Here is a 12852-nt window from a genome sequence, read left to right as displayed (position 1 = left end):
CAAGCCAACCATCTGGAGGTCTGAACCACTTCCAAGATGCTGGATCCAGGTTGGGTTTCTGGGGAATAACAGGGCAAGACCAACTATCAGTCTGCAGAAGGGACATCCAGGTGAGAAGCTGAGATCAGGAGGTCAGGGCAACCAAGGTTTCAGTTCAATGTATGACCTCTGAAGCAGAATCCAGGTGTGAAGCTCTAGGAGAGCAATGGGGGCTCCCAGATCAGAGCCAAGGGGTCACACAAATAAGGTAGGAGGCTGATCCTACAGTGATTCCACTAAGGCTCTGATGTTCCCCAACCTTTTTTTCTAGAGCTCCTAGGCCTCAGTAGTGGGTGTGAAAGAAACTATTTGAGCTGTTGAGCTAGCCTGACCAAGAAATACTGACCCACCAAGACCCCTGGGAACCTGTTACCCGGATTTCCTTCTTTTCCTTTCCAGTGTACTCCCTGATAGCATCAAGAGGAAATGCTTCCAGATCTATGATCATGGTACTGGAGTCCTTTTCCAGCCAAAAGGACACAGTGGAGAATAATTGATTTTTTCTAACCTTGTTGTGGTCAAGCTCTGGAATTAAGTCTAGAAAGCTCTTCGTTTCATCTGATAAAAGCTACCACAAATTCTAGAGCTCAGCTGTGGCTCTGCAGAGGACACTAGGGCAGGAATCTAATAGTGATCATTTATGGAATACATACCATGTGCCAAAACTGCGTTTCATGTGAATGATCTCATTCATGCTCACAGCTACTCTAGAACAGAGATCTCACTATTATTCCCATTTCACAATGAGAAAACTGAGACTTAACGAGATTAAGTAATTAGTCCCAGCTCACACAGCCAATAAGTAATGGAATCAGGTCAACCCCAGACAAAGAAACCAAGTTCCATGGGATGCCTGGGGGACATCCATTAAGCAGCCATTAAGCAGCCAACTCTGGATTTCAGCTCAGGTCCCTGGGCTCGAGCCCCGTACTAGGATCCCCATTCTCTCCCTCTCTCTGCCCCTCTCCCTGCTCACTCTCTCTAAGATAAAGAAACCTTTAAAAAAAAAAAAAAAAAAAAAAAGGAAAGGAATGGAAGTGAATTCCACACTCTTAATTACCACTCTATACTCATGTGCTTGTCTTCATTTATCTGGTCAGAAATTACTGGTAACATGATTTGGGGCCTCATATTTTGGTGGAAGAAGGGTACACTTAGGTCCCAGACGAAGTTTTAAAATATTCTAATGCAAAAAAGTTTTCCCAATAAATTCAGGAGCTGTGTTTCCATCTCAAGGAGAGGAAACACACTTTATGTATGGTATGGCTCGCATTAGTTCAACTGGGTATGCATATTCTTATTTGTTCTGAATCTCTTTGCTTTTTCCCAACCAACACGATTCTTTGTAAGCCACTTGGTCATAACTGATATTAAAGGGGAACAGGCCTTGCTCTGATGTAAATGTGCCTTATGTCCAAGACCCCTGGGAGTGATCCTGTCCGGGCTGCCTCTTCTAAAAAATCTCAGTTAAGAATGCAGTTACTTGTGGTTTTAAATATTCAGAACTACTTTTCATGTGCTTGGAAAATAAACTGGGCAACAATTTCCGTTCACCCCCCGCAGGAAGCACTTTATATTTGCTTTTTTCTTTTTTTCATTCCATGACTTAAGAGGGTTTTGATTTGTGTGTGCAGAGGCCTGGGGTGAGGGTGGGGAATGGAAAGTCTGTTACGTTAAAAATGGAATGTTTATTATTCCTTGTCTTGTGGGCACCACCCTGGGTGGTGCTGTGTGCTTGCTTTTTTGAAGTTCCACAGGTGAATAGCTTTCTTTTGCTTTGCTTGAAACCTACTGAAAGCAACATGTGCATGTGTAGAGGAGCCCACACGCCAGAGCCACTGAGCTCCAACAATGGGGTTTTTAAAAAGCTCCTGCAAAGTTATTCATGCTTCACCTAAACTTGGTTTGCCATTCTCTGGGAGAAAAGCATCGAAAGAGAAGTGTTCTCCTTCATCAGGATGGTTTCTCCTCCTCACTTCTCTCCATTGTTGAGAGGTACCACCATTCAGTCGGTGAATCAGCCAGAAACCTGTGTATCAGCTCCCTCTGCTCCTCAGAAATTCACTAGTACACCCTATTGTTCTACTTCCTGGCTGCAGCCATCTTGTTTCTTTTCTTTTCTTGCCAGTGTCATTGCTTTAAATCAGGCCTCCAGCATCTCTCTCCTGATCTCTCTGTTCCCACGTTTGTCCCATTTCAATCTGTCTCCACAGTATACCAAGAGTAAGTAATCTTTACAAAATGTAAATCTAATTCATCTTGCTCCCCTACTTAGCACCCTCCGTTGGCTTCCTGTAAGTCTTAGGTAAGACCTAACCTCCTTACAAGATGCTTTACAATAGGCCCCCCGTTTAACTTCATCTCTTGCCACATCTGCTCTTTCTTCCTTCTGCAATGGATGCCTCAGCCATATTGAATGATGTGGTGTTCTTCAGATTCCCCAAGCTACCCTTCCTCCAAATGCCAGGAGCCCTCTTCTTGTCCCTACTCTCCCTTCCCAATACCTCAGCCCCCCTTCTCTATCAAGAATCCTACCATGCTTCAGGCCTTTGCTTACACACCCATCAATACATCAAAGATGCCTTTCCTGATTCATTCACTACCAACAACTTCCATAACTAAACTCCAAAGAAGATGCCTTCTTTGCATCCATATCGTCAATGTTTACCACAGCTCCAGGGGCACTAATAAGACACTATATGTTAACTAACTTGAATTTAAATTTGAAAAAATTTCCACCATCACTATTTGCTGAATGAATGAATGTTTGAAAAATCCTTGATTTTTTTAAGGAACCATATTACCTCTGGAATAACCACCAATTAAACACTTTGCTCTTTGAATCATAATTTGAGGACAGAAAATTATCAAGATGTCTGCATTTCACACAGAAATTAATTCAATAATATAATAATCATTCTGATTTATCTCTTATCCAACCTTTTGTCCATCTCTAAACATCAAACAAAAGAACAGTCTGTTTTAACAGGCAAATAGTTTCTAAATTAAAAGTAATTAATTCATGAAGCCCAGAAAAATAATTGCACATTTCCATAAACAGTGAAAACATCCAGTGTAAGATGTAACTATAAAATGAATTATTTATATTTTTAGCAAAAATACCCCAACATAGTCACTTTGGCAAAGAAGGCCTTCCTTCTGGTGATGGTGCCATTGCACAAAAACATCATAAAGCACCTCCCTGCATCTCATTCCCTTTAGCCTCTCCAGGGTTCTGGTCCCCTCGGTCCCATATTTAGCCCCTGGACCACCTACTATAGTTCCTTCCCTTTTATTGAGGGAGCTGGGAGCTCTCCGGTCATTAACACATTTCCTCAGACCCAGCAACCCTTGCCATCTCTTGCTATCTCTCCTTTCTTAGAAAGGAGATGTCCATACTTAGTCTTCCTAGATATTCTTGAATGCACTGTAGATTAATTTTTGTCTCTATCATTCCATTGAAACTCTTTTCCCTAAGCCCACTCATGAGCTCTACAATGCCAACTCCAACCAACATCCTCTATCTTTCCCTTCCTTGACCTCTCTGAATCATTTGATGCTATACTACTTTATGTTGATATTACACAGACTTTATCTTGAAACAGTAACACCCATTTCTGACTAAGTAATCAGAACCAAGAACCATTATGCTTTTTTAGACTACTTTGCATATGCTTAATCTGATCTATTCTGTGTTGAATTAAAGTCAAACTCTCAGAAGGAAACCTTTAGCTTCCTGATCTCAAACATTTCACTGCAGCCCCTTCATGGTCCCCATATATGGTCAGAATCATTGCTGTCTTCTTTTTAACATCTCTCAAGCCCCTTCCAGTGTGAGCCTCTTTGCTAGTTCTTCCCATGTTTCTGTCCTCCTAAATGCTGATTTGATATTCCCCAGAACTGAAGCTTCAATTCTCTGCTTTCCTCCTTCTATATACTTTACCTAAGTGATCAAGCAGATAATGTCTTGTTAATTAAAAAATTACATGGGTTAAAATATCTGCCCCATGTCTCTTCTGTGATTCTGTGATTCAAACAAATGTTTGAACTGTAATGGTATTGCTGAAATAAGTGCATAATCTTTCCCAAAAGACTGAAACTCAAAAGACTCACAAGCTTATACGCATACAGGGGCCAGGCAGATGGAACACGTGAATGAAGTGGACCTGGTATAAAGCAATAGGGAGGGGAGGAAACCGGGGCAAATTGGAGACCACAAAGGAGAAGTAGCCAATTAGATCCAGCTATACATTGCTAAAACAGAATAGAAGTCCAATGGAGCCATACTTGCTGAATTTTCCCAAAGAGATTGGAAAGTCTAGTTTTGATGGGAAATATTCCAATTCTTAAATTTTGCAACTCATTTAAATAATTTAAAATATAGTTTATAATTTATAATATAAATTATAGTTTATAGTTTATAATTTAAAATATAGCCAGCACAATAGAAGACAGGTAAAACATTCAAGGATCCAGTTTGGCCCATGAACTATCAATTTTTAACCTCTGTTTTAAAAGATAACTCTTTTGCGGTGCCTGGGTGGCTCTGTGGGTTAAGCCTCTGCCTTCAGCTCAGGTCATGATCTCAGGGTCCTGGGATCGAGCCCCGCATCAGGCTCTCTGCTCAGCAGGGAGCCTGCTTCCCATCTTTCTCTGTCTGCCTCTCTGCCTACTTGTGATCTGTCTGTCAAAGAAATAAATAAAAATCTTTAAAAAAATAAAAAATAAAAGATAACTCTTTTGGCAATACATAAATATGCATATAAAGTCAGAAGACTCTTGTTCTAGACCTCGCTTTATCATTTACCAGCTGTGAGGCCCTGAGCAAGATACCTAACTTCTCTGAACAGAAATTTATTTTCTATAACCTTCGGGGTTCTTGTGAGGACCAAAAGCTGATGGACATGAAAGCTCTTAAGAACTATTACATGCTACCAAGTGATCTAATTATTATAATGTTTAAATTTCATGACTTTTTACATAAGTTTCTGATATTTTAAAAATACTTTATTATATTTTGACACATCTCAAATTTTGCACATAAGATCAAGATGCGTGACCCTCTTTTTCTGAAAACATGACAATATCATTGACCTTTCTTGAGTGGCTACTCAGAGTAAGATTTTAATAACTTCTTCCAGTAATTAATGTATTTTTAGAATGTAAAATGACTTCAAGCTTATGAAATTTATTCCATTTTAAAACTGTTTCTTTTTTTTCTGGCTTGCTTTGCAAGCACCCTCAGGGCAAAGGTAGCTAAAACACAACATTGGAATTTGGTAGAAATTATGGAGGTTAAGTCAAATTACATTAGGTTTCTTGGGTTGTGCTTTGTGTGAACGGATGACACCTACTGGCATAAACTGAAAATCTGCTTTTTTCTTTTTAAGAAGAAAAATAAATGTTCATCTTTTAAGATTTAAGGGGTGGGGAGAACATGTAACAGAGTCCTCCACTGGCAAAGTGTAATTGCTAGAGGTACAGGTTCCATAGAATTCCATAGAATCATGAGAAAATGTCCATGATACAATTAGTAGAAAAAAACGAGTTACATGTATTATACATATATGAGGTTAATGTTTAAATTTTGTATGAAAATTTATAAATAAAAAATATAAAGTGTATATAAAAATTCAAAGGATAGGCACCAGAAATTAATTTGCTTGTATAACAAATGTTTGTTTTCCCTTTGTGTTTTTCTGAACTTTTGAAATCTTTTCCTATGAACATGTATCATTCTCATAACAGGAACAACTAAGCACTGTGTGTGTGTGAAATACTTTTTTTTTTCTTTAGCAAAAGTCTTATGAAATTATCTTATGCATGAGGAAGCAAAATACCAAAAGCACAAAGGACAAAAGTGATTAAATAGCTTAATAACAAGCTTTACATTTTGGCCAGGCGAAGCCTCTGATTTGTTCTTCGTTTTTAAAAATATCCATTGTTACCTAATTATTTTTCCAAATGAACCTAATAACCATTGTCAAATGTTCACAAGTTCTCTCTGTCCAACATCCTCACACCTCAAATCCCACTGGGATTTTGAGTTCATTTGGCATTTCGTGCCCAGATCTATGGTACTGCTTCTAATCCCAGGAGCATCCTACAGCCTGGTAATTCATAGCTTTCATTAACCATTTCATCTTAAAAGTCCAATGAAAGTTTAACATGTACAAAATTAATCTCATATTTTTTAATCAACGTCCATCTTTATTTCCTAAGCACTATTTCATGTCCTGAGGAGTCGTTACTAGCTACAGGAAATTAGCATGTAACAAGAGTTTTCCTCAGTCTTGAGTCCAAACCACTTGAGGAGAGAAGGGCAAGGATCTTACAAAGACTAGTGGTGTTCACCAGGAGATTAAATGGGTGATAATAACTAAGGCAAATGAGTAGCTGTTTTAGATTCATGATAGGTCAAGAATAATCAGAGATGGCTGCAAAGCTTGATAAAGAAGATAGAGCAGAATGTCTTGATGATGAAGCTAGGTAAAAGAGGTGATAAAAGACAGAAAATGTGTTAATTCATATTTGTATGGCGTGGTGGAGGTCATGTGACACCTGCACATACACTAAGTTAAAAACCAATGATTTGCACAGAATAGTTATTATTTCCCTTCTTACAGGAATGGAAACCTGAGTCTCAGGGAAGTTGAGTATTTTGCCCAAATTAGCTAGATCAGAGTGAAAATCAAAACTCCTCTGTACTTGCTTCAGATTAGTATTCTTATAAGTATGTAGGAAGAAAGAGAGAAACATGCTGGGCTTATTGAAGATTATCTCGGAGGCTTTGTTCTATATCAGTCTCTGACAGTTTATAATTTCCTACGCTTAAAGAATGCAGTTAGGAATAATCTTGGACCTAGCCTCTTCTCATGCAACCATTGCTCGTTCTCCAGATTATATATGTATCGAAATATCCAGACTTCTTTGGTGTTAGCTTTTCGTAAATCATTTGATATTAAAATATAAAAAAGTTTTGGTGGGTACAGTTATAAAGCAATAAAAATCAATGCCCCCCCCCAAAAAAGAAAATTAATGTCCCACTTTATTATCAAAACTTCAACCATAAGAGACTCTTAACTCTAGGGAACAAACTCTAGGGAACAAACTCTTAACTTCCTAGAGGAGAGGTGTGGGGGGATGGGATATTTGGGTGATGGGTATTAAGGAGGGCACTTGATATAATGACCACTGGGTGTTGTATGTAAATGATGAATCACTAAATTCTACCACTGAAACTAATAAGACACTATATGTTAGCTAACTTGAATTTAAATTTTAAAAAATTTCTACCTTAAATCTTAGAATTATTTGTAACCATTATAGTGGGCTTATTATCAAGAGTCCAACCTGGACCCCCAGCCCAGATGATGAGCAGTTTCCTCAAATGTTTGATAAAATCATTATACTACGTAGGGTTCTATTGCAGATAACAGAAACCATTCTCTCTAGATTAACCAGGAAGTGATTTGTTATCAGATATTACAAAATACTTGGAAAGTCTGAAGAAGTAAACTCTGGGCTTAGCTTCCAAAAATAATTCCCCAACCCTACAGCTAACAGAGTTCCTATGATGATCATAAAAGCTACCATGGACACTGTTGGAGACTGTTGTGTCAGAAATCTGCTGACTGTAAGACTATCCTGCCTCTGCCATAATTTGTGCTAGCAAAATAGATGTCTTCCCCTTCTCTTCCATTAATGTGATTCCAAAAGTTAGTGCTGTGTTGGCACATCTGATTGGCTGAACCAAAATTCAGTTGAACCTTAGCCATAAGAGAGCCCAGAAAAGTAGCTTTCCTATTTCCCACATTGGCAGGAGAACTCATTCAGAGGCTGGAACGAAACTTGAGCAAGCCAATTTTTAGTATCTATAAAAACAGCGTTTCACATCAGCTAGAAGGAGAGTTAATTAATAAATAATGACAAAATCTTTGGATACCTGGTTGGAAAAAAATTTATTTAGATCTATAGTTTACCATACACCAAAATAAAATGCATATGAATTTAAAAGTTATCAAATTCACATTAAAAAATAAAAGAATATGAAAAAGTATATTCTAGGTGTAAAAGCAACAAAACAAATCTCCTAGAGAAACAGTAATAGGTTAGATCCAAAAAGAATTCTACAACATAAAAATTAAGGATTATAATTCAAACAGATTACAAACAATATTTATAAGAAAGAGGCAAAGGATTGATATTTTCATATGTAAAATGCTATGAAAACTGACAGGAAAACATTAAGACCCCACAGAGAGGTTAGGCTAAGCACTTGATATAAAATTGACAAAGGAAAGTATAAAAAGACGTGTCTCTGTATGATAAACAGTAACAAAAATAGAGTCAAAACATTATCAAAGAAAAACTCAAAACAAAAAAGTTTGTTTTATCTTGATTAAAAAATCTAATCAGTTTCATATTGATTAAAAAATTCACAGTGAAGCTTTAGTAGTCAGAAATCTTAGTACTTACATGATATATCATTGAAATATAGAAATAAAACTGCCAGAAATATATAGAAAATTGACAGAAACAGAACATTAATGAGAGATTATTTTTGTCTTTGAGAGTTCAAGTAAGCAAAAAGTATAAAGATAAAATTTGAAAAACAAAATATAAAGGTTGATTTTATTAGATACATATTAAACTTTTAGTCTATTAGAGAATATATCTGCTTTTCCAATACATCTGGAATATTTATAAAAAATGATTATGTATTGACTCAAAGAAACCCTCAATATAATTCAAGAACAGAAGATATACACTTTCTGTGATCACTATTAAATTAAGAACTAGTAAGAAAAGTTTAAATGTTAAAACTATGTCTGCTTGTGGGACACCTGGGTGGCTCAGTTGGTTAGGCATCTGTGACCTTAGGGTGCTGGGATCAAGCCCCACATCAGGCTCCCTGCTCAGCAGAGAATCTGTTTCTCCCTCTCTCCCGATTGTTCATTCTCTCTTTCTCCAAAAAAAAATAATAATAATAACAAATAAAAATAATTTAAAAATATGTCTTAGAATTTTCAAAAATCACGCTACAATAACTCTTTGGTCAAAAAGTAAATAGTAAATTGAAATTATAGACTCTTTGGGAAAAAACACAACTTACCAAAATATGTTGGATGTTGCCAAAGCTGTAATTGGCAAAAAAAAAAAAAAGTATTCATATAACTTTAGTTTTTTTATTATTAAATAAGAATAAAATAATACTAATGAGCTAATCACTTAGAATATGAGATACAAAAATAAAAACTAAGCCTTTAAAAAGTAGAGACATAGAATTAATATATATTTACAAATAGAAAAACTAAATTTGGAAACATATTATACATACTAAAATTTATGTTTTTATTTTAAAAATCTTTAACTTGAGCAAGACTATCTCTGTATGAGGGAAAAAATATATACATGCACAATGTTAGGAAAAAAATACAGATACTGATGAGATTTTTTTTTTGAAGAAAATACAACATCTAGTAAGCTGTATCTTTTTAAAATATGGTTGCAATGGCCAATTTTCTGGGACATAGAAAATTGAAACAAATAGAAAACTGATTAGACTAATAACCTAAGAAGAAAATAAAAATGAAACCAAGAAACCAGCCCAAACAAAAGAGCTGAACCCAGACTATTCTGTGAGTGGCTTCAATTATTTTAAATTGAAAATAACCAAAACAATTAATGGACTGGAAGGTGAGGTGTCAAAGTGGCTGAACCCCAAGAATGGTGTATGAATTTGCTAAACTAAATACAAGGTCCAGAAGCAAATCCACACAACATAGGAATTTGACAAAATGATAGATATGTAAATTTCAAGGCAGTGGAAGAAATATGTATTTCTCATTAAATAAAGTTAGAAATAATTAGCCAACAATTAAAAAAAATTAAGTTGGAGTAGGGTTCTAACCTCACATAAAATGGCAAAATAAATTCCTGATACAAAATTAAATTTTAAAAAATCATAAAAGAGTTCGGAGAAAATTTAAATGAGAAAAGTTCTTAACTTCTTGAAAGGTTAACGCTCCTCATAGTTATTTTTCAAACATTCTCCTCATCTCTACTATCATGGTTTTTAAATAAAAAATCATGTGTTAGAAAAAAAATAGTAAAGATTTCTTTGGAAAAATATATAGATGACTATGTGCCTCATCTCAGGGTGAAGAAATTATTTTAAATACAAAATCAAAGAGAAAATAAGACAAAGGAAAAACCTTAATAAGTCTAATTCACAAAAACTCACAAATGTTCATGCATCAAAATCTAAAGTTAGGGAGCCTGGGTGGCTCAGTTGGTAAGTGTCTGCCTTCAGCTCCAGTCATGATCTCAGGGTCCTGGTATTGAGCCCTGCATCAGGCTCTGTACTCAGCAGGGAGTCTGCTTGAGGATTCTCTCTCCCTTTCCCTTTGCCCCACCCCCTGTTCTCTCTCTCTCTCTCTCTCTCAAATAAATAAATAAATATTTTTAAAAATCTAAAGTTAAAGGTCAACTGGGAAGGCAGAAAAGGTATTTGTAACTCTGACAGCAAAAGGCCAATATGATCAATATATAAAATTGCTTACAAGTCATCCATAGTAAGATGAACCTTCTAAAAAGTCGATAAAGAGCTCAAGGGGGCAATCTACACAAAGAGAGAATGGCAAAAATTCAAAATCCACATTAAGGAAAATAAAGTTCAAATTCCCTAGTAAGTGAAACGATATGGAAAGCAAAACATATATTTTTGTCCTCCCAAGTTGGCAAAGATATTTAAATGAGATTTAAAAGATATTACATTATATCTAGAAGATTTTATTTCTTATTTTTTTAAAAGATTTTACCTATTTATTTGAGAGGGAAATAGAAAGAATGAGCACAAGAGCAGGGAGAGGGAGAAGCAGACTCCTGCTGAGCAGGGAGCCCAGTGGGGGCTGGGACTTGATCCCAGGATCCTGGGATTATCATCTGAGCCAAAGGCAGACAACTGACTGAGCCACCCAGGAACCTGATATCTAAAAGATTTTAAACAAAATCTAATGTTCAGTTTTAGATCAAGAAATAATAAATGGGCACTTTGATATAAACAGGAGGTAGTAGTGAACAGTGGTACAACCTCCCTAAGAGCACGTTGATAATAAATATCCCAAGTCTTCAAGCCCACCATGCAGCTTCCCGACCAAGGGACCTCTCCCAGGAAGTCTGCTCTACCACTTTATCAGAGAGTTCCAAACAGATCCTGGCCTTTGCTTACTGAAACTCTGATGGACCCTCAAGCCCATAGGCCGATGGTTCTCTACATTACAAATCTACACAAACTCTGAACATTGAGATGTTTCCTCTTCTTTAGAGCCATCTAGAATCATCCAAGGATTGAATTCTATTCTTTTAATTGTTTAGTGTTGAGAAATGTGCTAGAGTATATACCTGTTCCAGCTTTGAAAATCTGCCCTGGAAATAGCCAAAACCTACGTATCATCACAAAGAGAATAATATCAAAAACAAATAAAAAAGGTAATAGGAACTTTTCTGCTTTTCCTTCCCAGACTGAGGAAACGAGGCTTTGGAATATGGTTAATGTAACTTAAAGATCTATAAGAAATAAGAGCAGCTTCTAAATGTGCTCTATGTTTCGTTGCTCCCGTAACCTGGTTCTATAGTATATACACATTAAAAAAAAAAAAAAAAAAAAACCTAAAAGTTAATGCTCCATACTCCCTGGATGGCCTATGTCTTCATTCTGCATTATTCCATTAAAAAAGTGATATTCTTTACAATGGATAGGTGGCTTCTATTCCCACAAAAACATGCCAGTTGATAGCCTGTACAGAATTTTACTTTTCTGCTAAAAAATGAACCCTCAACATTGTAATCCACCTATCCCTGTGATGAAACACAAAGTGCAGGACTGAACCCAGACCGTTTATATAATGTATATAGAACCCAACGTAAAGCAATATTGACTTTTAAGACCACAGAGAATATATTAGTCAGAAATTTCCATTACAAGTGACAGAAACCCAAACTGGCTTAAGAAAAGAAAAGGAATTATTGTTCATGAAACTTAAAATAAGTTCAAGAGAACTTCAGGTAGTTCCTGAAGTTAGATCTTCAGGATCTAACTAGATCCAGTTAGTTAGATCCAGAAATCTATCTTTATTTGTATCTCTTTTCTGCTGTTTTCTGTCATGGCGTCATTCTGAAGTTAATAAACGCTGGGCTTACACACTGTCAGCTTTACAAATGCGGCAGCTTATAAAGCATGTAGTGTTCCTGGGTGGCTCAGTCGGTGAGGCCTTTGACTCTGGATTTCAGCTCAGGTTATGATCTCCAGCTGCTGAACTCCAACCCAGCCTTGGGCTCTGTGCTCAGTGGGGAGTCTGCTTCTCTCCCTCTTCCTCTGCCCCTCCCCCCACTTGCATGTACTTTCTCTCTCTCTCCCAAACAGATAAATCTTTAATAAATAAATAAATAAAAGAGTATATTGCACTAGCAGAAGTCATGGGTCTGATGCATCAACTGATAGAAGTCCATGACTTTGTAAAAAAATAATCCCATGGCAAAGAGGATGCTGAGCCCTGCTTAGCCCTGGAGCCCAGGGCCAGCCTGCCCCAGGGTGTGACTAAGAGTCTGAGGACAGTGACCCCTAAAGGAAACCCAAGGTGCTGTTTCCAGAAAGGAAGAAAAGGAATGTTAAGCAGATAAAAGCAGCAGAAGTCTGCACAGATGGGAAAATGCCTCCTTCATCTTGACACTGCTGATAAAATAAAGGTTCAAGGCACAGTATGAGAACTCATTACAGTAGGTGGTATACAAGACTCTTAAACTAAATAA

This window comes from Mustela nigripes, chromosome 3 (genome assembly GCF_022355385.1).
Source record: "Mustela nigripes isolate SB6536 chromosome 3, MUSNIG.SB6536, whole genome shotgun sequence".
Taxonomy (NCBI): domain Eukaryota; kingdom Metazoa; phylum Chordata; class Mammalia; order Carnivora; family Mustelidae; genus Mustela; species Mustela nigripes.
The sequence above is the reverse complement of the archived record's forward strand: the minus strand, read 5'-3'. Positions refer to the sequence as shown.